The sequence below is a fragment of the Puma concolor genome, chromosome E2 (assembly GCF_028749965.1).
Source record: "Puma concolor isolate L17-30 chromosome E2, mPumCon1.1.hap2, whole genome shotgun sequence".
NCBI classification, from domain to species: Eukaryota; Metazoa; Chordata; class Mammalia; order Carnivora; family Felidae; genus Puma; species Puma concolor.
In genome coordinates, this window is record NC_141681.1 from 15,886,901 (window position 1) to 15,913,169 (window position 26,269).

A 26,269-nucleotide genomic window follows, 5' to 3' on the forward strand; every position below is an offset into this window, starting at 1 on the left:
AGACTGAAGAGTCCGCGAACAGAGGTCTCGCCTCAGGCGAGTGAAGCAACCCGACTGAAGTCCGCCAGATCGAAACGGCCTCTTTGACTCATTGTCCCTCCACCTCCGACCGCCCTTTTTGTCATTTTCCCTTCAGTGTCGCTCACCACAGATTGCTGTCTCCAGTAAGACGCCCAGCTCAATTGTGCACCTCAGGGACTCTACGCGCCACAAATTCAAGTATGAGGCTTGGAATCTCGCCGCCCCAAACGTCTCCTAGAGTGAAGGAGAGATGGGCCAATCAAAGGCAAACTGGCTCCAGATGCCCAAATCGGTGGGCGTGGCGAAGGAATGCTGGAGGGACTTTACTGAGTTGCTAAGACGACGGCTTCCGGGTGGGCGGGCCGAGGTGACTTCTGGCCGGAAGACGAGACTCCGCGGGAAAAGCTGCCCCGCTAGGTGGACGAGGAGCTGTCGGGGTGAGGCAGTTTCCTCAAGAGTAACGGCGGGCCTGTGCTAGGGTCACACCACCGGCCTTCGTTTCCTTTACCCTTCTCTCTAACCAAACGATATTCCTGCCCAGTTACAAAGTGCAAGTTGTTTCCCTAAGGTAAGCGTGGGGTAATCCTATCTCCTGGTTGAATGGGTTACGGAAACTCTCGTCCACTGTGTCACACAAGGAACAGGTACTCAAAAAAGAAAAAAGTGAAAATTCAGTAACTTCTTATAGTGCGAATTTTTTACTACATTGTATGCGTTTTGTAGTTTTAAAACACTGAGTGCAGTTCGAGTTAAATTTTGGTTCTTCCTGACTGCAGAATTCCATCTACCCGAGTAATGGACAAAGACCAGAATTTTCATGTTCTCTGTAGCAGTCTCAAAGCTTCTCTGACTTAAGTTCTTTTTTTTTTTTTTCTAATGTTTGTTTATATTTGAGAGGGCGGTTGGTGGTACAGAGGATCCCAGGCTTTGTGCTGATGACAGAGATCCCAGTGGTGTCTCCAACTCCCAAACCTGAAGGTCATGACCTGGGCCCAAGCCAAAGCTTCACTCACTTAGCCCCCCAGGTGCCCCCTGCCTTAAATTCTTAATCTCCCATAAATCTGAAGGCAGAGGTTAAAATGGACAGTTGCTTTGAGCCTAAACCATTCCAAGAATCAAACTAATTCAGCTGAGTCTCCTTTCTTTAAGAGAGTCCTTGTAACCTAAAATAATTGAAGCCAGGTGCTAAATATGGTGCCTTTGGTTCAACGTGTGTCTCATTTGATGATGTTGGTCTCACATAAGTCTTATAAAAGTAAACATTGAAATGACAGAAGAGAAGGCTTTCTACAGATAGATAATTTTTTTAAAAAAAACTTGTGGCTTTAAAACACATCTCTTTTTTTTTTTTTAATATGACATTTATTGTCAGATTGGTTTCCATACAACACCCAGTGCTCATCTCAACAGGTGCCGTCCTCAATGCCCATCACCCACCCCCCATCAACCCTCAGGTTATTCTCAGTTTTTAAGAGTCTCTTAAGGTTTGGCTCCCTCCCTCTCTAACTTTTTTTTTTTTTTTGTTCTTCCTTCCCCTCCCCCATGGTCTTATGTTTAGTTTCTCAGGATCCACATAAGAGTGAAAACATACGGTATCTGTCTTTCTGTGTGACTTATTTCACTTAGCATAACACTCTCCAGTTCCATCCACGTTGCTACAAAAGGCCATATTTCATTCTTTCTCATTGCCAAGTAGTATTCTATTGTGAAACACATCTTTTAACAAATCACACAAGTCATTGTTAAATTCCAGTCACCAAAATCTAAAAGAAAACTTCAGCAAAACTTACCTGCTTATCAGGAGGAATTTATTCCTCTAGAGTTAAGGCACAGAAGCATTTATGAAAGCTTAGATCTGTATGTGTTTAGGTTCCTGCCAACCTCTTTCTTCATATTCCATCTTCAAAACTCCCTGCTAATGAGCACTTTTCCAGCAGCTTGGATGAAACATTTTGAATAACTTCCTCAGCCTCTAGGTTAGAAATTTCATTAAATAAAAAATTAAATACATTAGAATGCTTAGGTATGAAACATTAATGAACTGTGTAATAAGTTCTTCAGAAGAGGAGGCACTTAAGAAAACACAGGCTACCTGCATCGTGAAGCCATATAATGTGATGAGATTTGATATATAGGCAAGAGATCAAAAAATGGCCAGAATTTCAAAAGAGAATGTTCCATGAACTGCTTAAATGCTTTCACAGACCATTTGAAAATAAAACTGAATCTCAGCAGAAGCCCAAGAGACCTTAGAGATGAACCACATTCTTTGGATGTCAGTATTATACTGAACAAAGCCAGTTGGAATGTTATTTATCTGGCAGGAAAAAAGATGCCTAAATTTTATAAGGACTTAGTCATTAATTTAAAAATACATAGTGGCTTTAGAGTTGAGAAAGGAAACTTGTTAGATGTACCTGTACTTGGAAAAAAAGTTTTCTCTAATAGACATATTTGACTTTGTACACTGTTTTTCTTACCTGCATGTTCTTCCCCCTCTGCTTAGTTGCATCTTAATTTTTAAGATTTTTAAGTTTTTTAAGATTTTTCTGAATCTTTTGAGATGTAGTCCATAGACAACTCTGACTCCAGAGAACCTATAGAATTATAATGTTGTCTTTATTTGGCATTTTTGCTTTAGGGACTGTACTGTTTCTTTTTTATGTTGATAATTGTATCTTCTGTATAATTTGCCTGCTTTACTAGATTCTAAGCTGCTTAGAATGGTATTCACCAGTGTACCTGGCAGAATGACTTGAACATGGTAAACATGATGTTGGTATAAAAAAGCCTAAGTTAGAGTTAATGTTAAGTATAATTGGTAGCTGTATTAGTTTGCTAAGGCAGCCTTAACATAATACTACAGACTGGGTGGTTTAAACAACAGAATTTTATTTCTTTATGATTCTAGAGAGTAGAAAGTCCAAGATCAAGTTGTTAACTTCTCTTTTTGGCTTATGTAGATGACCATGTTCTGCCTTTGCCTTTGCATGGTTTTTTTGTATGTGCACATAAACTATGCCCAAATTTCTTAAAAGGACACCATTCATACTGGATTAGGGTCTTTCCTAAAAACCTTATTTTATCTTAATTACCTCTTTAAAGATCTTATTTTCAAATAGGGCTGCATTCTGAGGTGCTGAGGGTAGGACTTTGACATAGGAATGTGGGGGTTGCACACAATTCAGCCCATTATAATAGCCAACACTCAAAAAGCAGAAGTGGTTGGGAGCAGTTCTGTCACCCTTAGAAGTCTCTTTAGACCACGTATATAAACTTAAATGTGTAAACTCAGATTAGTGTAAGATAATAGGGAGTAGTAGAGCCTGTGGTGTATCAGAGAATATTTGCCTAAGCAAGACATTTAAATTAATATTTGTTTTTTTGTGTTATGTTTTTGTTTTTTTTACTTATTTTGAGAGCGCATGTGGGAGCAAGCAGGGGACGGACAGAGGGAGAGAGAGAATCCCAACCAGGCTCCATACTGACAAGTGTGGAGCCTGACACAGTGATCACAGTGCTCAAACATGACGTCATAACCTGAGCTGACATCAAGAGTTGGACCTTTAACTGACTGAGCCACCAGGAGCCCTTAAATTAAAATTTGTAAATAAAGCACACCTCAGATTTGTTTGGGCTATCCACACAAAACAAACAGGCTGACTGGTTTTGGCTTACAAGGCATTGGTTTGCCAAAACCACCATCATATGATTTCATTTGGAATCTATAACCTTTTATGGTAGATACTAGACATATTAAGTATGTTTTTGCATATCCAAAGGCATTTTCCCCAGGTCCCATTGGTTCACACATAACTTTATGTGGAATACCCATGTGGAAGGAACTTTGCTGAATGCTGTACTGTGATTAAAATCCATAAATTTGGCCTTATATTCAAGAGTTACAGGGACATCCTATTTTTGAGGTAATTGAATGCATAACTATGCATAATTTGGGGATTTTTTTTTTTTTTTGGTACAGCTTTATCCTGTAAATAGAACTCAGAATTCCTTGTCAGATTATTTGCCCTCAAAAGGTCAAGCCTTTGCCCTGAAGTACAATTGTAGAGGACATGAGATATATACAAAAATAATTATAGTGCAAGATAAAAGTGAGATGATAAGAGAATAATAGATGTGCTGTGGGAAATTAGAGGAGGAAAAGATTTTTTCCAGCAGGGTGTGTTACTAAAGGTATTTAGTGCAGTTAGAATTAATCTTTCCTAGGGCACCTGGTACTTCTAATATAGCATTAATCAGTGTATTACCTGGTACCTACTTGCATATGTTCACATCTCTCCCAATGCACTCTGAAATACACAAGAATGTCTTAGTCTTTATATGTTCCAGTCTGGTATTGTCCAAAAGTTTCAAGAGTCGCCTGGGGAACTTTTTAAAGATAAGTTTCTCAACTCTATTTCTAGCGATTCTAATTTAATAGGATTGGAGGGGTGGTAGAGAATCTATTTTGAAGAGGCTTCTCTCACTTAATGACTCTGGTTATCAACCCTTTTTGGAACCTCCTGCCCCAGAACACCTAGGATATAGTATGCTCTCAAATTCTTATCACATTAAATGAGCAGAGCTGTGACTTAGTAAAATTAATAAGGATAAATTAGAGTGGAAAATATCCTAGAGGCAAAGAAGTCCTATTACAGATGTCCAACTAAGAGATTAAACCACCCTTAACTAGGGCAAAGGCCATAGGAAAGGAGAGAAACAAGAAATGTTGAAAAGGTAGAATCTACAGAATTAGATGAAACTTGATATAATGCAGTAGTTCCCAAACATTGTGTGCCTAAGACTTATATGCGGTATTTATTTAAAAAGCAGATTGCCACTCTCTTGTATGAATTTTTTTTTTCAGTTAGTCCAGGGTAAAGCACAGGAATCTGAATTTTTTTTTAACAATCCTTCCACATGATTTTGATTTAGGTTATTTTATCTAATTTAAGACCTCAGTGTAAGAACGCAGTGATCTGTTGACCATTGTAAGAGGAAAGATTGAAAAATAGTTCTAAAGATTAAATCGTGAGTGACAGGATTAGCCATTAACCAGTATTTGGTTTAGAGAGAAATAAAGTTCATCCATGAAAACTCTTTGGCAAGTAAGAAGAAATGGGCTTTAAGAGCCTGGGAAAGAGGTAGAGGGCGACGAAAAAATTGGGATCCTTTGTGATAAAGATTCCTAAGAGAGATAAAGGAAAGATTCCTAAGAGAGATAAAGGAAAAAGAAGAAGGTCATGGGGAAAATTGGGGGGATTATTTCTCCTTTGAGAGATTTTGAAATGAAGGAGGCAACATGTGAAAGAGAAGGTGGGAGAAAAGTTGGAAAAACCAAAACCAAGAGTTTTAAGTAAAGAATGTGTACATCATCTAGTGTGAATGAGAACTACAAGGGTTGTAGGGTGAACATGAAGAGACCTCTGAGATTGACATCTATTTGGTACCCTTTAATAGAAGGAGTTTTGCAGAACTGTGTGGTTGCTGTGAGTTGAAAAATAGATGGCAAGAAAATCTAAGCTAGGGATTATTAAGCATAATTTACTATGTGAAGAGAATAAGTATCTGCACCCCCATGTTCATAGCAGCATTATTTACAATAACCAAACAGGGAAACAACTTAAGTGTCCATCATTGGGTGAATGGATTAAAAAAAAAAGGCTATGGTATATATATATATGATACAGCGAATTATAAGTTAGCCATAAAAAACAAAACAAGGGGGCGCCTGGGTGGCGCAGTCGGTTAAGCGTCCGACTTCAGCCAGGTCACGATCTCGCGGTCCGTGAGTTCGAGCCCCGCATCAGGCTCTGGGCTGATGGCTCAGAGCCTGGAGCCTGTTTCCGATTCTGTGTCTCCCTCTCTCTCTGCTCCTCCCCCGTTCATGCTCTGTCTCTCTCTGTCCCAAAAATAAAATAAAAACGTTGAAAAAAAATTTTTTTTAAAAAAACAAAACAAGGAAATCCTGCCATTCTGACAAAAGGGATGGACCTTGAGGGCATTTTCTCATATGAAGTAAGTTAATATTGTATGATCTCATATGTGAAATCTGAAAACAAAAGTCAGAAGAGGTCAGATTTTAGGTTACTGGAGGCAGGGGGTAGGGGAAATACAAACTTCTAATTACGAGATAAGTACTAGGGATGTAATGTACATCATGATGACAATAGTTTGTACTGCTGTGTGATACATATGAAAGTTAAGAGGGTAAATCCTAAGACTTCTCATCATAAGGAAGAACTTTGTCTCTCTGGCTTGTTTTATCTATGCAGGATGATAGATGGTAATTAAACACTGTGGCAATTTCATAGTATATGTAAGTCAACCAATTATGCTGTATACCTTGAACTTGTACAGTGATGTGTACCAATTATATCTCAATAAAACTGGAGGAAAAATGAGAGATTGTCATTATATGAAGAAGGTAACACAGGAAGATACTTATAATCTGTTAGAGATATCCATTTTTTGTATAGTAGAAAATAATTTTTAAGACCAGGATCAATGGAGGTAAAAAGATAAAAGGATCACAGTAATACTAAAGAGTAAATAAACATGCTTCATTAGCAAAACCTGGGTTTTGTTGTTTTTTTTGGGGGGGGTCTTTCCTGGATAGTAAAGGAAATTAATAATAAGCCTAATTAGAAGTTCCCTTTTTAAGAAGTAAAACAGCAGAATAAAAGTTTCTGGAACAGAGTTTTATTTTAATATAGACTTTAAAGAAGAAAAATTTTCAAGTGATAGCCTTTGTAGACTTACCAAGACAATGGTTTTAAAACATTATATCTTATATGCCAATCTTACAAGCTATCCATAAGTACATAATTAGTATAATAGTTTATATAAGAGGTCTGTATTCAAAACTCAAGTCTGCCGCTTATAGATGTGTGTACAACCTTGATTAAGATCCTGTTAAATAGGGGCGCCTGGGTGGCTCATTTAAGCATCCAACTTTGGCTCAGATCAAGATCTCACAGTTTGTGAGTTCGAGCCCTGCTTTGGGCTCTGTGCTGACAGCTCAGAGGCTGGAGCCTGCTTCGAATTTTGTATCTCCCTCTCTCTCTCTCTATGTCCCTCCCCTGCTTGTGCGCTGTCTCTCAAAAATAAATAAAATATTTAAAAATAAGATTATGTTAAATGAAATGGAAATTTCTAATACTTCATAGCATTAAATGAAGTGATACAATGTTAAATATGTTCTTGCCATATAGTAAGAATTAAATAATGGTGACTCTTTTATTAATTGAATGACCTTTTGGAAGTTACTAATTGCTCTGAATTTTTAAGTGTTCTCTGTCAAATGGTAATAGTTATATAATTAAGGACATTCATAGAACGAGGTAGAGTTAACAAGAATATTATGTTATTAGAAAACGGGGAGTTAATCAGAGGGTCTTGTAACAATGCATAGCACATAAAAACACTGAGTAAATGGCAAATGGTATTATGTCAAAAATCTAAAAGTAATATCACTTATTTATCTCAGTTGCATAGAGCTTTGAAATGCATTCTTCATATAGTCTTTTCAACAGTTTTGTGAGATAGTCCCTTTTACAGATGAGAGAAAGTTTGAGTAACTTAGAGTCAAAAAGAAGCAGTCTTCTTTTTGTCCCAGGCCAGTGCTTTCACCCATCATACAATATCTGTCATCTAAGTCACAAAGGTTATTTTTTCAACTTTATATTTTGAAATTTTAGATTCATGTGTGGTTGCTAGTAATAGTACAGAGAGGTTCCTTGTACATCTTCACCCAGTTTCCCCCAATGGTAATGATATCTTATGTAACTATAGTATAACATCAAAACCAAGAAATTGTTACCTAATGACCTTACTGAGATTTTACCAGTTTACATACACTAATTGGTGTGCGTGTGTGCATTTATTCTATGCAGTTATCTTTCTGTAGATTAGTGTAACCACCATTATAGTCAAGGTACAAAACTGTTTTCACCACAGGATTTCTTATGCTACATTTTTAAAAAAAATTTTTTTTTGACATTTATTTATTTTTGAGACAGAGAGACAGAGCATGAACGGGGGAGGGGCAGAGAGAGAGGGAGACACAGAATCGGAAGCAGGCTCCAGGCTCTGAGCCATCAGCCCAGAGCCTGACGCGGGGCTCGAACTCACCACGAGATCGTGACCTGAGCTGAAGTCGGACGCTTAACCGACTGAGCCACCCAGGCGCCCCTCTTATGCTACATTTTTGATAGCCAGAGCCTTTCCACTTAGATCCCAGTTACTATGCCCTAGCAACCACTAATCTGGTCTACATGTTTACAGTGTTGTCACTTTGAGAATGTTACATAAATGGAATAATACTTGTAACTACTTGAGATAAATTTTATTAATAAAATTTACATGTAAATTGTATCAAAAAGAAATACAGTTTTTAAGTTTTTATTTTAATTCCAGTTAAAATACAGCATTCTCTTAGTTTCACATGTACAATATTGTGATTCAACAATTCCATTATATCTCCCAGTGCTCATCACAAAAAGTGTACTCCTTGATCCCCATCACCTATTTAACTCATTCCCCCCACACAACTGCCCTTTGGTAATCAGCAGATTCTCTGTAGTTAAGAGTCTGTTGCTTGATTTCTCTTTTTTTCTCCCTTGGCTCATTTGTTTCTTAAATTTTACATGAGTGAAATCATAGGGTATTTGTCTCTCTCTGACTTCTTTTGATTGGCCTTATACTCTAGCTCCATCCATGCCATTGCAAATGGCAAGATTTCATTCTTTTTTATGGCTGAATAATATTCCTGTGTGTGTGTGTGTGTGTGTGTGTACGTACAACATCTGTATCCATTCATCAGTCAGTGGATACTTGGGCTGCTTCTGTAATTTGGCTATTGTAAATAATGCTGCTATAAACATAGGGGTGCACGTATATCTCTGAATTAGTGTTCTTGTATTCTTTGGGTAAATACCCAGTAGTGTGATTGCTGAATTGCAGGGTAGTTCTATTTTTAACTTGTGGAGGAACTCCATACTGTTTTCCACTTTGGCTGCACCAATTTGCATTCACACCAACAGTGCACAAGCATTCCTTTTTCTCCATATCCTTGACAACACTTGTTCCTTTTGTTGTTGATTATAGTCATTCTGACTGATGTGATATCTCATTGTAGTTTTGATTTGCATTTCCTTCACGATAAGTGATGGTGAGCATTTTTCATGTGTCTTTTGGCCATCTCTAAGTCTTCTTTCGAAAAATGTCTATTCATGTATTCTCCCACTTTTTTAATCGGATTATTTATATTTCAGGTGTTGAGTTTTATAAATTATTTATTTTGGATACTAACCTTTTGTTCGATATGTAATTTGTGGATATATTCTTCCATTCTGTAGTTTGCCTTTTAGTTTGGTTGATTGTTTACTTCACTGTGCAGAAAAGTTTTATTTTGATGTCCTAAGAGTTTATTTTTGCTTTTGTTTCCCTTCCATTGGGAGATAATACCTAGAAAAAGTTGCTACAGCTCATGTCAGAGAAGTTACTGCCTGTATTTTCTTCGAGGATTTTTATGGTTATAGGTCTCACATTTAGATCTTTAATCCATTTTGAATTTATTTTTGTGTATGATGTAAGAAAGTGGTCCAGTTTCATTCTTTTGCATTATTTCTGTCCAGTTTTCCCAGCATATTTTGTTAAAGAGTTAATTTTTTTAAAATATTTATTTATTTTTTTTTAATTTTTTTTTCAACATTTATTTATTTTTGGGACAGAGAGAGACAGAGCATGAACGGGGGAGGGGCAGAGAGAGAGGGAGACACAGAATTGGAAACAGTCTCCAGGCTCTGAGCCATCAGCCCAGAGCCCGACGCGGGGCTCGAACTCACGGAGCGCGAGATCATGACCTGGCTGAAGTCGGACGCTTAACCGACTGCGCCACCCAGGCGCCCCTAAAATATTTATTTATTTTTAAGAGAGAGGCAGAGACAGAGCACAAGTCGGGGAGAGGCAGAGAGAGAGAGAGAGGGGGAGACACAGAATCCAAGGTAGGCTCATAACCTGAGCCAAAGTCAGACACTTAACCAACTGAGCCACCCAGTCAACCCCTGAAGAGGCTTTTACCCATTACATATTCTTGCCTTTATTATCGAAGCATATATGAGAATAAATTGACCATATAATTGTAGGTGTATTTTTGGATTTTCTGTTCTGTTGATCTATGTTTCTGTTTTTGTGCCAGTAGCATACTGTTTTGATTACTGCGGCTTTGCGGTATAACTTGAAGTCTGGAATTGTGTTAACTCTAGTTTTGTTCTTTTTCAAGATTGTTTTGGCTATTCAGGGTCTTTGGTGGTTCCATACAAATTTTGGGATTGTTACAGTTTGGTGAAAAAGTCTATTGGTATTTTGATAGGGATTGCCTTAAATGTGTAGATTGCTTTGGATATTATAGACACTAAAAATATTCTTCCAGTCCATGAGCAATGGAATGAGTTTCCATTTCTTGGTGTCATCTTCAATTTCTTTCATCACTGTTTTATAATTTTCAGAGTACAAGGCTTTCACATTTTTGGCTAGGTTTATTCCTAGGTACTTTACTATTTTTGGTGTAATTATAAATGGGTTTATTTACTTCATTTTTCTTTCTTCTTCCTCAGTGTTGGTATATAGATGTGCAACAGATTTCTGTACATTGATGTTGTATCCTGCCACTATATGGAATTTGTTTTTCAGTTTTAGCAGTTTCTTGGTGAAGTCTTTCAGGCTTTCTTTATATAGTATTTGGTCATCTGCAAATAGTGAAAGTTTTATTTCTTCCTTACTGATTTGGATGCCTTTTATTTATTTTTGTTGCCTGATTGCTGTGGCTAGGACTTCCAGTACTATGTTGATTAAAGTAGTGAGGGTAGACATTCTTGTCTTGTTCCTGACCTTAGAGAAAAAGCTTTGTTTTCCCATTAAGTATAATGTTTTCTGTGAGACTTTAATATATGGCCTTTATTATTGTTAAGGTATGTTCCCTCTAAACCTACTTTGTCAAGGGTTTTTATCATGAATGCATGTTGTACTTTGTCAAATGCTTTTTCTGCATGTATTGAAATGATCATATGGTTTTTATCCTTTCTCTTAATGATGTGATATATCACATTGATTGATGTACAAATATTGAGCCACCCTTGCAACCCAGGAATAATTCCCACTTGATCATGGTGAATTCTTTTTAAGTTTATTTGAGAGAGAGAGAGAGAGAGAGTGTGTGTGTGTACACGTGCACGAGCACATGGGCAAGTGAGGGGCAAAGAGAGAGGGAGAGAGAGAATCCCAAGCAGGCTCTGCAGTGTCAGTGCAGAGCCTGATGTGGGGCTCAAACCCATGAACTGTGAGATCATGACCTGAGCCAAAGTTAGACACTTAAGCAACTGAGCCACCCAGGCACCTCCAGGGTGAATGATTTTTTTAATGTGTTGTTGGATTTAGTTTGCTAGTATTTTGTTGAGGATGCTCACATCTGTGTTCTTCAGAGTTACTGGCCTTTAGTTCTCTTTTTTCATGGTGTCTTTATCTGGTTTTGGTATCAGGATAATGTTGGCCTCTATTTTTTTCTTTTTCCATTTTTTAGTAGAGTTCATCTGGTCTTTTGTTGGTTGGGAGTTCTTTGATTACTGATTCTATTTCATTGTTGACTAACAGTCTATTCAAATTTCCTATTCCTGTTTTAGTTTTAGTAGTTTATATATTTCTAGGAATTTATCCATTTCTTTTCAGTTGTCCAATTTTTCAGCGTAGAGTCTTCCATAATATTCTCTTGTAATTGTTTGTATTGCTGTGGTTTTGGTTGTTATTTCTCCTTTTGCATTTGTGATTTTATTTATTTGGGTACTTTCTCTTCTTGTCAAGCCTGACTAGAGATTTATAAATTTTATTAGTTTTTTTTTTTTTTTTTTTTTTTTTTTTTCATAAAACCAGCTCCTGGTTTCATTGATTTCTGTTCTATTGTGGGGTTTTAAGTTTTTTTTCATTTTTAGTTTCTGAATCATTTACTACTCTATATATATTATTTCCTTCTGCTGGTTTTAGGTTTTGTTTGCTGTTCTTTTTAGTTTTTTAGGTTATTTATTTTAGGTTTTTCTTTGTTCTTGAGGTACGCCCATATTGCTAGAAACTGCCCTTTTAGAACCGCCTTTGCTGCATCCTAAAGGTTTGGGACCATTGTGTTTTCATTTTCATTTGTTTCCATGTAATTTGTATTTCTTTTATTTCCTATCTGACTCATTCATTGTTCAGTAGTGTGTTATTTAACCTTCATGTATTTGTGGTCTTTCCAGACTTTTTCTTGTGGTTCACTGCTAGTTTCATAGTATTGTGTTCAGAAAAGATGCATGGTGTGACTTCAATTTTCTTGAATTTGTGGAGACTTGTTTTGTGGCCTAATATGTTATCTATTCCAGAGAATATCCCATGTGCACTTGAAAAGTGTGTATCCTGCTGTTCTAGGATGGAATGTTCTGAATATATCTGTTAAATCCATTGGGTACACTGTGCCATTCGAAACCATTGTTTCCTTGTTGATTTTCTGTTTAGATGATCTGTTCCTTGATGTAAGCGGGGTGTTAAATTCCCCTACTGTTACTGTATTACTATCGATCAGTTCCTTGATATTTCTTTTTAACTGTTTTACATATTTAGGTGCTTCAAGTTGGAGGCATAAATATTTATGCCTTGTTATATGTTCTTGTTGGATTGTCCTTTTTATGATTATATAGTGTCCTTCTTTGTCTCCTGTTACAGTCTTTGTTTTAAAGTCTTCTTTGTTCAATGTAAGTATTGCTACTCTGGATTTCTTTTGACATCCATTTGCATGATAGATGTTTCTGCACCCTCTCACTTTGAATCTGCAGGTGTTTTTAGGTCTAAAATGAGTCTTGTAAGCAGTATATAGATAGGTTTTGGTTTTTATAATCCATTCTGTCACCCTCTATGTCTTTTGATTGGAGTATTTAGTCTATTTGCATTTAAAGTAATTATTTATAGGTATCTATTTATTGCCATTTTAATACTTGTTTGGGGGTTGTTTCTGAAGATTTTCTCTGACCCTTGTTTTTCTTTCATGGTTTACTTGTTTTCTTTAATGATATATTTGGATTTCTTTCTCTTTATTCTTTGCTTATTAGTGGCTTCTGATTTGTGGTTACCATTAGGTTTGTATATAACACCTGTGTATAGTCACCTTTATTTAGTTGATGGTTATTTAAGTTTGAACCCATTCTTTTTTTCTTCTCCTTACCCTGTTTTAGGCATATGGTGTCATATTTAAGATCCTTTTATTTTGTGAGTTTTTTGATTGAATTTTTTACAGAAACATTCATTTTTACTGCTTTTATGGTTCCTACCTTGATATATCACTTTTGGTCTTTACTTTCCACTCAAAGAGTTCCCCCCGCTTTTTAAAATTTTTTTTTAATATTTATTTATTTTTGAGAGACTGAGAGAGACACAGCACGAGCAGGGGAGGGGCAGAGACAGAGGGAGACACAGAATCCGAAGCAGGCTCCAGGCCCTGAGCTGTCAGCACAGAGCCTGATGCGAGGCTTGAACCCTTGAACCATGAGATCATGACCTGAGCCAAAGTCTGATGCTCAATCAACTGAGCCACCTGGGTACCCCTCAAAGGGTCTCCTTTAATGTTTCTTGCAGGGCTGGTTTAGTGGTCATGAACTTTAGTTTTTGTTTGGGAAACTCTTTATCTCTCCTTCTATTCTGAATGATAGCCTTGCTGGAGACAGTATTCTCAGCTGCAGATATTTTCCATTCAGCACTTTGAACATATCATGCCACTTCCTTCTTGCTTGGTAAGTTTCTGCTGAAAAATTCCCTGATAGTCTTATTTGGTTTCCCTTGTATGTTACTATTTTCTTTCGTCTTGCTGGTTTTAAAATGTTTATCACTATATTTTGCCAGTTAAAATATATCATGCTGTTGATGTGGTTTTGTTGTTATTGGGAGTTCTTTGTGCCTCCTGGATCTGGATATCTGTTTCCTTCCCCAGATTAGGGAAGTTTTCAGCTATTATTTCTTTAAATAAATTTTCTGCCCCCCTTTGTCTCTCTTCTTCTGGGACTCCTATAATATGAAGATTATTAGGTTTGACGGAATCAGTGAATTCCCTAAGTCTGTTCTTACTTTGCATAATTCTTTTCTCTATCTTTTGTTCAGCTGGGTGACTTTCCGTTACTCTCTATGCTAGGTAACAAATTTTTTCCTCTGCTTTTCCAGCCTGCTGTTCATTCCATTAAGCGTGTTTCTCATTTCATTTAGTGAGCCCTTTATCTCTAATAAATTATTCCTTATCTCTGTGTTAAGGGTCTCACTCATGCCTTCCATTGTTTTCTCAAGTCCAGTGATTGTCTTTAAGTATTACATTGAATACTCCAACAGCCATGTTAACTACATCTGTTTAACTTATGTTTCTCGCCAGGGCTTTGTCCTGTTCTTTAGTTGGGGACGAATTCCTCTGTCTTCTCATTTTGTCTAAATCTCTGTGCCTGCTTCTATATGTTAGGAAAGTCATCTACGTCTCCTTTTCTTTCAGGTAATGGCCTTATGAAGAACAGGTCCTATAGTTCCCTACTGTGTAGTGTTCCCTGTTCCTCAGGGCCTGGCAATTCAGCAAGTGTGTTTAAGGTGTGTTGCATTTGTTCTGCTGTTGTGTCCTAGCTGTCTGCAGAGTCCAGTTGTCTGCAGAGGCTCTCTTTTCTTGTTGTGGGCAGTGTTTGGTTCCTGGCCTGAATATGACAAATTTTAACTAGGTGTGCCCTGATCTGCTTGTGAAATGAGACCTGTTGCTGCTGCCACTGGAACCGAGGCCCTTCAAATCTCCTGGACTGGGAAACGTGGTGTGGGCAGGGGTTTGGGCCAGTCTTCTGGGGAGAGGGCCTGCCATGCTTGGACTGAGGTAAGTTGACTAGAAAGGGGGATCCCCCAGAGTTTGGAGGGCAAGGCTTGATGTAAGCAAGTTACATAGCGAGGGTCTGCTCTGCACTGGTTCCTGCATGTGGCCCTGTGCTTAAACTGAGAGGCAGGAGAGGGAAATGGTGCTTGCCAGTTCCTTTGTTCACAGAGTGATCTATGAATGGCACCTTTCTGGTGCACACTCTGAGAAAAGCAAATAACCCTCCCATGCACTCTTGAGATTGCTGTGTCTACCGTGTATGTCCATAGGCTGTTGGCTGTGCTTTATCTTCACGGGTATCCCCAGTGTCCTGCAGGCTCTATTCAAACCAAGCCTGTTGACTTTTAAAACTCCAGGCTTTAATTCACACTGGTTGCAAGAACTGATGAAATTCGGCCCCCAATGCTTTGCCAGACAGTTGTTATGGGAATTCATTTTACCTTTGTGGACTCCCCTATATGTTAGTCTTTATCTCTCCCTTGTCTGAAATGATGTCTCCCTCCTCACCACCGTGGCCACTCTTCATTTCTCTCCCAAGCTATGTCTCTGCCCTTGCTACCTTCTTCACTGTAGCCTCTTCTCTATCTGTAGTTGTGGAGTTTGTTGTGCCAGTGTTCAGGTCCATTTCTGGGGAACTTCAGATGTTTGGTTTTTTTTTAATTTTTTAAAATATTTATTTATTTTTTGAGAGAGAAAGTGAGACAGTGTGAGCGGGGTGGGCCAGAGAGAGGGAGACATAATCGGAAGTAGGCTCCAGGCTCTGAGCTGTCAGAACAGAGCACAACGTGGTACTCGAACTCATGGACCGTGAGATCATGACCTGAGCTGAAGTTGAACGCCCAGCTGACTGAGCCACCCAGGCGCCCCTTGATGTTTTAATAGTTACCTAGTTGTATTCATGGGATGAGGTGAGTCTACTCTGCTGCCATCTTCCCTTCAGCCCCACTCAAAATAAAATCATTTTAAAAATAAAACACAAGCCTTTTATCTAGTGGAGGAGTAGATCTCTTTCAATTTTCTTGGCCTATAGATAGCAAGAGAAGAACTGGAGGAATAAAACTACAAGCAATGGCAAAGACCCTCAAATTTTAAGCCCTGGCACACGTGGTTCTGTGTGTCTAGATAGCATATTTTGTCTTTAAATGTTGTTCAATGACCATTGCCTGCCTTTCCTTTGAAAACGTTTTCTTGTGGAAATTAACCTTGTTATGTATCTTGCATGGATTTTAATGTCAAATCAGTGAATAAGGGAAAATTTATGAAGTGCATGATGTTGTGAAAAATTATGGACATTTTATGGCTTACTCTCCCCACCAAAATAGCCATTCAAGTGGGAAAAACACCTCTCACAGTCAACCATCTTGGAACTCTGGAACCCAATCAGGCAGTAAAACAACCAGGGAAGTGCTTAATGAAAGGAGAGGCTTTTAAATTCAGTAAAAGTGACATGACAGCTACCAACCCCCCTTTCTTCAGCCTTGCCATGATTGTGGTGATAGTAGTCACCATTTCTAGAGTAGCTGGCTACTACCAGGGCAGGCAGTGTTGACTTCATCATCCAAGTTTTGGAGATGGTGCATTTTGATCAGTCTGGTTATCCTGTGAGTGACCAGTAAAGGTGTTTCCTTTTGTTTCAGCCCCCTTGGATTGCAGTGGCTTCCACAGCTGTGGCTACTATCAAAAGATTTAGAGATGCTTTCTTTTTTCTCATTTGGATGCAGGCATTTAAATAGACTCTGTTAGGTCTCTGCCTGACTTGTGGGGATACTGGAAGAGAAACATCCCCTGGATGACTACAGACTTACTTAGCAATAAACTTAATCAAGGAGGCATAAGAATTTAGTGTGCCAAAATGACAAAAGATTGCTGAAAAAAATAAGATCTAAATAAATAGGACATTCCATATACATGGGTTGAGAAACTTAATATTGTTGAGATAACAATACTACCCAAAGCAATCTGGAGTTTATATTGAATCCCTATGAAAAATAGCCTTCTTTTTTTTTAAATTAAAACTGAAAAACCCTTCCTGAAATTCAAAAAGAATTTCAAGGGACTCTTGATAGTCAAAACAATCTTGAAAAGAAAAACAAATTTGGTGGATACAAAGTTCCTGATTTTAAAACTTAGTACAAAGCTACAAAAATTAAAAGTTTGGCATTGGCATGAGGGTGGACATATAGGCAAATGAAATATAATTCAGAGCCCAGAATTATGTCATCACATTTATGGTGAAATGATTTTCATCAGTGGGGGCAAGATCATTCAATGGTGGGGGAAGAACAGTCTCTATAGCAAATGGTGCTGGGAAAACTGGACATCCACATGGAAAAGGACAAAATTGGACCTTTACCTTACACAATATACAAAAATTAACTCAAAATGGATTAAAGACCTGAATTTTAGAACTAAATAAATGACTTTTAGAAGAAAACATAGGGACCAATTTTCATGACCTTGGATTTGGCAGTGATTTCTTATATATGACACCATAAGTATAGGCAATAAAAAAATACATTGGACTGCATCAAAATTTAAAACCTGTATGTTTCAAAAAATACCGTCAATAGAATAAACAGATTGCACAGAACAGGAAAAAATATTTGAAACCATATATCTGAAAAGGGTGTAATATTCAGAATATATGAAGAATTGCTTCCACTCATTTTAAAAAACAAAATTCTTAAATGGGCTAAAGCTTGAATAGACATTTCTCTAAGAAGACATACAAATGGCCAATAAGCATAGAAACAATGCTCAGCTCTGCTATGCATTAGGGAAATTTACATTGAAACCTCAGTAAGATACCTCTTCATACCCAGTAGGAAGGCTGTTACCAAAAGAAAAAAAGAAAAAACGGGGAGGGAGGGAGAGAGGTCAGCAGAAGTAGAAGAAAAGAAAAAGGATATAACAAGTGTTGGCAAATATGTAGAGAAATTTGAACACTCTTACATTGATGGTAGAACTGTGAAATCGTATAGTTGCTGTAAAAAACAGTTTGACAGTTCCTCAAAAAATTAAATATTGTAACTCCATTCCTAGGTGTATACCGAAACAGGGACTTAAACAGATTCTAATACACCAGTGTTAAAAACATTATTCACAGTTACTAAAAGGTAGAAACAACCCAATTGTCCATCAACAAAGTAACTGATAAACAAAATTTGGTATATCATTAAACAGAATCTAGTATGTCCATATAATGGAATATTACTTGGCCAAAAAAAGGAATAAAGTTCTGATACACGCTACAAAATGGATAGATCTTGAAAACATTAAGTGACATAATCCATATATAAAAGGGTGATATAATTGTAAAAGTTAGATGATTTGTAAACACGTTAATTAGAGGTTATCAGGGTTAAGATGGGGGAGAGGCACATGTGCTATTACTATATGGGTACAGAATTTCTTTTTGGGATGATGAAAAAATTCTGGAAATAGTGATGGTGGTTATACAACATCCTGAATGTACTTGATGCCACTGAATCATACTGGATGTAGTTGTTAACTTTTATGTTGTATGTGTATAGGAATAAGACCTTAATGTGGTTATTGTTTTTGAGACTCCTTGCTCTAACTTACAAATGAATGATAAAACTTTGGTTTTCTTTGTTTTGATTCTTAATGTTTAATCTTATTTAGGTTTTCTGCATAGATTTTTTTCCTTTGAAAACAAAATGTGACCATCCATTGGGAATATTCTAATATTTTAGTATTACTTTAATAAATTAATGAGATTTTTTCAAATGCAAACTATTCTCAGAAGAATCTGTTGACACTGGCATAGTTTTTTGGGATATGCTTAGGCTTGGCTGAACTGGGGTCAGGAGGCTGAGAGTTTAGAATATGGAATATCTAGGTCATAGTAAACCTGGAAGACTAGTGGAAACAGTAGTAAATTTGTATTCCACAGGCAAAAGGATTCAAATTACACCTTTAACATTACTGAAATAATAGTTCTAAAAACATAATTAATGTTACCTTTTTGGATAGGATAGGATAGGATAGGATAAACTGCAACAGCAACAAACCCCTGTATTTGTTTGGCATCATCTTCTCATTAACAATCAGCATCAAGAGAGATTAGAAACTTTCCTTTTCATTTAGTCCCAACCTAAATACCCCAAAGGCGAATGTAGGTTTTGTGTGATGATTTAAGTTTTGGCTCTTTTAAACAGCTATATTTTAAATATTTCTTCACAGTGAGTTAGGTGATGTTTCAAGTAAGGTTAGACTCACTATAGTTAGGCTTCACTCTGTTTCAAACTAAGGGAAAGTTGTTTTTTTTTTTTTTTTTCTAATAGACGAGGTATTTATAGGTTTTTGAGTTTTCACAGTATTGGCAAAATTCAGTAGTAGAACTCTCAACTTGGGTAATGGCATCAGCTTTGATGCTAGTGTTGTGTACCAACTGTGGAAAGTATTGTGTGTTCTCAAGTAGTTCATTTAACTCACTGTCAGCATCTGGAAATGGGAACAATATTCCCTACTACGTGGGATTCATATGAAGATAAAATAAGAAAGAATGAAAAGTGCTTTACACAATATCTAATACATTGGAAATTATCATTAATGGTAGTTGTCACTATTGATTAAATATCATTTACCTTTCCTGCCTTTATGCGGTTTTGTGAATATTAGATGAGTTAACATGAAAGCTTTTTAAAATTGGTAAGGTGGTATGTAGGTGAACATTTGACAATTGAAGATCTTTTTCTCTTTTCTGAACTTTTTATTTTCACTATTATAAAATAAGTGTTTAATATTATACTTATTTACATTCGGTTTTGTTTTGTTATTTTATGGATGTTAATCTCAACTCCTAAACAAGAACGTGTATGTTGCTTCAGGATAGCTAATGTTTCTTAGCTCATATTTCTCTTCAGTCTCCTATGTATAGCATGGCGCTATGTTACTTGCGTGAAAAACACAGTAAACATTTGTTTACTTTTAGTAATTGGTCTTTTCTAAGCAGGCCCTTAAGCATATCATAATTGCAATTAGAATTAACAGTCACCCTGAACATGTGGCTGCTGCTATGCTCTTGAGAATTCCCATTACTTGAAGGTGACCTTCAAGTATATCCCACTGGATACTGACCTGACAAAAGTGATTCATACCTCTAGCCAACAACACAGATCTCTGCAGTGTGTCCTGCTTTCCAAGCCACACTAAAACTAAAGCTACTGAAATAAGTAAAGCATATTATTTGTTTAATGAGGATATTATTTACTAAATAGAAAATATTATTACCCAAGCCTATTTTTAGAGTTGGATTAATATTTCCTGTCACGTACAATCTCAGATACTGTTTCCTCTAAAAAACTTTTTTATCCAAATACAATTTTCAGGAAATTAGCACAGTACACACCCTATAATATGTTGGGGTGTGTGTGTGGGGGGGGGGTATGTGGAATTAATGATAAAATGAGATTGAGTCAGTAGCTAAGAGCCTAACTTTGAAGTACAAAAGTTTTGAATTCTCAACTGTGCTATTTATTAGTTATGTGACTGTGGGGGATGCAGTTTAATTTTGTAAGACAAAGTTTCTTCTTTGGTTTTATGGGCATTATAATAGCCATCTCATAGGTTTATTGTATTAAATGAAATAATCGATTTACAGCACTTAGCACAATACCAGATACCTACTAAATACACATTAAGAGTAATTTTAATTGCAATAACATTTTTAGCCTCAAAATTACTTAAAAATTACTCTCAAGTAGGAAATTTCAAGAAAGGACAGCTCCCACATTGGTCATTGCAAGTGCTCAGTGGCGTGATGAGAATTCAAATCTCATTATTGTACTCTGCTATCCTCAAAATGTTGGTCCTTGTCTTCAGACTAGGTTTTCTCAGGGTCAGAGGTGACCACTATAGTTTTAGTCTTCAATTAATCCAGCCAAAGAAAACACCATCTCTCCACATAGGTTTCCTTTTAAGAACAAGAAAATCTTTTTTGGAAACCTTCTAACACACTTGCCTCCAGTACTCATTTACTGAGTTAGATATTCACTTCCTAAATGAACACAGGTGAGGAGAAAGGGATTATGGATTACCTAGGGGTGTGCTTAAAGAAGCCAAGATTTCACAAAGCAAGAAAGAATATCCAACAGAAGAAAGACAGTCTTTTCAACAAATGGTGTTGGGAAAACTGGACCACTTTCTTACACCATGCACAAAAATAAATTAAAAATGGATTAAAGACATAAATGTGAGATAGGAAACCATCAAAATCCTAGAGGAGAACACAGACATCTCTTTGACATCAGCCATAGCAACTTCTTTGTTTTTAAAACTTTTTTAATGTTTAATTTTGAGAAAGAGAGTGTGCAAGCACAAGCGGGGGAGCAGCAGAGGGAGAGAGGGAGACAGAGGATCTGAAACAGGCTCCAGGCTCTGAGCTGTCAGTACAGAGCCTGATGCAGGACTCAAACTCAGGATCTCTGAGATCATAACCTGAGGCTGAAGTCAGATGCTTAACTGACTGAGCCACTCAGGCACCACCAGCCATAACACTTTCTTACTATATATGTCTCCTGAGGCAAAGGAAACAAAAGCAAAAGCAAGCTATTGGGACTTCATCAAAATAAAAAGCTCTGCACAGCAAAGGAAGCAGACAAGAAACTAAAAGACAATCTACTGAGTGGGAGAAGGTATTTGTGAATGACCTATCTGATAAAGGGTTAGTATCCAAAAGATAGGAAGAACTGAACACCCAAAAAACAAACCACACAGTTAAAAAATGGGAAGAAGGGGTGCCTCGGTGTCTCATTTGGTTAAACATCCAACTGTTGGTTTCGCTTTAGGTCTTGATCTCATGGGTTGTGAGATCGAGCCCTATATCGGCTTCCTGCTGACAGTGCAGAGCCTGCTTGGGATTCTCTCTTCTCTCTCTGTTCCTCCCCTGCTCATGCTCTCTCTCTTTCACAAAATAAACTTAAAAAAAAAAAAATGGGCAGAAGACATGAAATACACATTTTTCCAAAGAAGATATCAGATGGCCCATAGACACATGAAAAGATGCTTATCATCATCATCATTAGGGAAATACAAATCAAAACTACAATGAGAGATCACATTAATATCAGATTGGCTAAAATCGACAACATAAGAAACAGCAGGAATTGGCAAGGATGTAGAGAAAAAGGAATCCTTGTGCACTGTTGGTGGGAATGCAAACTGGCACAACCACTCTTGAAAAGCATATGGAGGTTCCTCACAAAGTTAAAATAGAACTACCTTGTGATCCAGCAATTGCACAACTAGGTGTTTATCCAAAGAATACAAAAATACTAATTCAAAGGGGTGCATGCACCGTGCTGTTTATAGCAGCATGATCAACAATAACCAAATTAGGGAAAGAACCCAAATGTCCATCAACTGACAAGTGGATAAAGAAGATGTGGTATATCTGTATACAGTGGAATATTACTCAGCCATATAAAGAATGAAATCTTGGTCATTTGCACTGAAGTGGATGGAGCTAGAGAGTATTACGCTAAGCAAAATGAGTCAGAGAAAAATACCGTATGATTTCACTCACATGTGGAATTTAAGAAACAAATGAACAAAGAGGGAAAAAGGGAGAGAGAGAGGCAAACCAAAAAAAAAACCTCTTAACTATAGAGACCAAACTGATGGTTACCAGAGGGGAGGTTGGTGGAGGGATTGTTAAATAGGTGATGGGGATTAAGGCATGCAATTGTGAGGAGCATTGGATGTTTCATGGAAGTGTACAATAATTGTACAACTGAAAATAATATACTGTATGTTAACTAACTGGAATTTAAATAAAAAGTTAAAAAGAAAAATCGAGATTCATCCCTGAGTTTTTGGTTGTGTCACTTTTTTAAAGAGTGGATGCTAACACAAAATTGGCGTCATTTAACTGGGGGAAAGAGATGTATACCATGGCTATTATCTGCATAATAGAATATTTGCTATTTCTTTTTAATCCTCAGATGGAGATTCAGATGTCTTAACAGCTCAGTTACTTGCCAGTGTCATCCATGAGTTACATTATTGTCATTGGTTTATTAGACAAGTAATGCCAATTCCATTCTTTTTTCACTCTTTTAAATGTTTCATTCTATTATGTTTCTACTACTGTGGAAGATTACTAAATTGTCACAGCTGAAAATGGCAAGTACCTAGGAATATCAGGTTTTCCTGAAAAGGCTCAAAAACATAAATGGCATGATAACTCTATTTGCTTTCTTTTATTTATTCTTATTTTTTATTTTTTGTATAGCTTCTTTCTTAAGGTGAATTTTATCTTGGGGTGGAAGCAAATAGCATAATTTCACCTTCTTTCTAAGCTAAAAAAAATCTATTAGACAGTTGTTTTTCTGTTTACTTTCCATCTGGATTAGGTAATCTGTATTAGCCACACCAAGATGAGAAGGAATTATGATATTACAATATTTTTGTGAAGGAATAAAAGAAAACATTTTTCATTATCTCAATGAGTTTGTAAAAGAGAGGGGTGTGGGACGCCAGGGTGGCTCAGTCGGTTAAGCGTCTGACTCTGGGTTTCAACTCGGGACATGATCTCAGTTTTGAGTTGAAGCTCTGCGTCGGGGCTCTGTGCTGGCAGCCCCGACCCTGCTTGGGATTCTCTCTGTCCCTCTCTGTCCTTCCTCTGCTCGTGCTGCTCTGTTTCTCTCAAAAGTAAATAAACTTAATTAAAAATTTAAAAAAAAGAGAGAAGAGTGTGACTAGTAATATATATAAGAAATCTTTTAGTTTCCCTGATTCCTTCCTCCATAACTCCATTTAAATAAACTGTTTGCTAGTATGAACTTGACTTGATATGTAAATAATTTTCATAAGAAACTTAAGAAATGGAGATAGTCTTTTTTTTTTACTCTCTATTTCTGTAAATTTGAAAAGGTACAGACCATAGAAACAATTGAAGAAAACAGTGAGACATGATTTAGAAGGAAAAGGGTGAAATTGATGGAAGAAGAAAAACCCCCTAAAAACAACTCACTTGTTAAAAATTTTCTAGATTTTATACAATCTTTTTTTGTCATAGAGAAGTACTATTGTAGTACGTCTCATTGGAAGCATTTTTTAAACATCTGTAACATAAGTAACTAATAGAACAGGTATTAATATAGACTTCCTTTATTCATAACCATGCCATATGGTAAAATTATATGAAGAGTGAGACATCTTATCTATAGGCACATTTCGTTGTTAAAACCTTATTTTTAGAAAGGATTCTCCAATAGGACTGTTAATATTTGCTAATATTTTCTAAAAACATTTTTAAATTAGTGTGTTTATATTAAATTATTGATTTGGTTGAATTTAAATCTGTCATCTCAGTATTTGTTTTCTATATGTCCCCTGTATTCTGTGTTCCTTTGTTCCTCTTCCCCTGTGTTCTTTTAGATTAATGAAGTATTTTTTGGTTTCTATTCTATCTCCTCATTTGACTCTTTTGGTCATATATACTTGTGTTGTTATTTTATTTGTTTCTTTAGAAATTAAGTATACGTACTTAAATTATCACAGTCTACCTTGCAATAGTATTATAGTACTTAACTTAAAATTTAAGAACCTTACAGTGATGTCTTCTATTTATTTCCCTCTCATCCTTTGTACTATTTTTTTATATATTTTACACCTACACTTTTTATAAGCTCCAACATATATTTTGCTCTAAACAGTTAACTGACTTTTTTGGGGGTGCCTGGGTAGCTCAGTTGGTTGAGCGTCCGGCTTCAGCTCAGGTCATGATCTCATGGCTTGTGAGTTTGAGCCCCGCGTCGGGCTCTGTGCTGACAGCTCGGAGCCTGGAGCCTGCTTCATGTTTTATGTCTCCCTCTCTCTCTGCCCCTTCACCGCTCATGCTGTCTCTCAAAAATAAATAAAAAATAGATAAATAGTTAACTGACTTCTAAAAAAATTGTGGTAAAACATAAAACTTACCATCTTAATCATCTTTTTAAGTGTGTACTTGAGTATTGTTAAGTACATTCACATTGTTGTGCAACGAATTCCTAAAACTCTTTTCATCTTGCAATATTGAAATTCTATACCAATTAAATAACAGCTCCCCTTTGCCTTTCCCTCAAGCTCCAGGCAACCACCATTCTACTTTCTTATTTCATTTAGCATAATGTCCTCAAGGTTCCTCTTTGTTGTAGCATGTATGAGGATATCCTTTTTATTTTAAGATATTTTTTTAAATGTTTATTATTTTTATTTTAATTCCTCAATAATTAACATTCATGTTATATTAGTGTCAGGTATACAATATAGTGATTCAGCAGTTCTGTACATTACTCAGTGCTCATCATAAGTGTACTCTTAACCCCCTCCACCTATTTTACCCATACCCATATCCACCTCCCCTCTGATGCCATCAGTTCTCTATACTTAAGACTCTGGGGATTTTTTTGTTTCTTTTTTCTTTGTTTCTTAAATTCCAGATATGAGGAAATCATATAGTATTTGTCTTTCTCAGACTGATGTATTCCAGTTAGCATTATACTCTCTAGATCAATCCATGTTGTTGCAAATGGAAGGATTTGATTCTATTTTTATGGCTAAGTAATATTCCATTATATGTGTGTATGTATGCATGTGTGTGTGTATACCACATCTTCTTTATCCATTCATCCATTGATAGGCACTGGGGCTGCTTCCATAATTCGGCTATTGTAAATAATGCTGCAATAAACATAGAGGCGCATATAGCTTTTCAAATTAGTGTTTTCCTGTTCTTTGGGTAAATACCTAGTAGTGGAATTACTGAATCATATGGTAATTCTATTTTTAATTTTTTGAGGAACCACCATTGTCTTTTCCACATTGATTGCACCAGTTTGCATTCCTACCAGCAGTGCAAAAGGGTTCATTTTTTTCCATTATCTCGCCAACACTTGTTTCTGTTTTTGATTGTAGCCATTCTGACTGGTGTGAAATGATATCTCATTGTGGTTTTAATTTGCATTTCCCTGTTGATGAGTGATGTTGAGCATTTTCATGTTTCTGTTGGCCATATGGATGTCTTCTTTGGAGAAATGTCTGTTAATGTCTTCTGCCCAGTTTTTAACTGAGTTATTTGTTTTTTGGGTGTTCAGTTTTATAATTCTTTATATTTTTTGGATTCTAACCCTTTATCAGATACATAATTTGCAAATACCTTCTCTCATTAAATAGGTTTTCTTTTGTTGCTCCTTTGTTGTGCAGACGCTTTTTATTTTGATAAAGTTCCAATAGTTTATTTTTGCATTTGTTTCCCTTGCCTCAGGAGACATATGTAGAAAATAATTGCTCTAGTATATGTCAGAGAAGTGACTGCGTGTGTTCTTTTCT

At 36.7% G+C, this 26,269-nt stretch overlaps 1 long non-coding RNA gene across 1 annotated transcript in view; it reads left to right on the top strand.

Annotated features, from left to right (window-relative positions):
• Positions 1–407: 407 nt before the first annotated feature.
• Positions 408–26,269, top strand: part of LOC147573401 (uncharacterized) — a 153,996-nt gene continuing 128,134 nt past the window's right edge. Inside the window, exon 1 of the long non-coding RNA XR_015244723.1 lies at positions 408–589. This is a non-coding gene — a long non-coding RNA (uncharacterized LOC147573401). The remainder of the gene's footprint in view (positions 590–26,269) is intronic.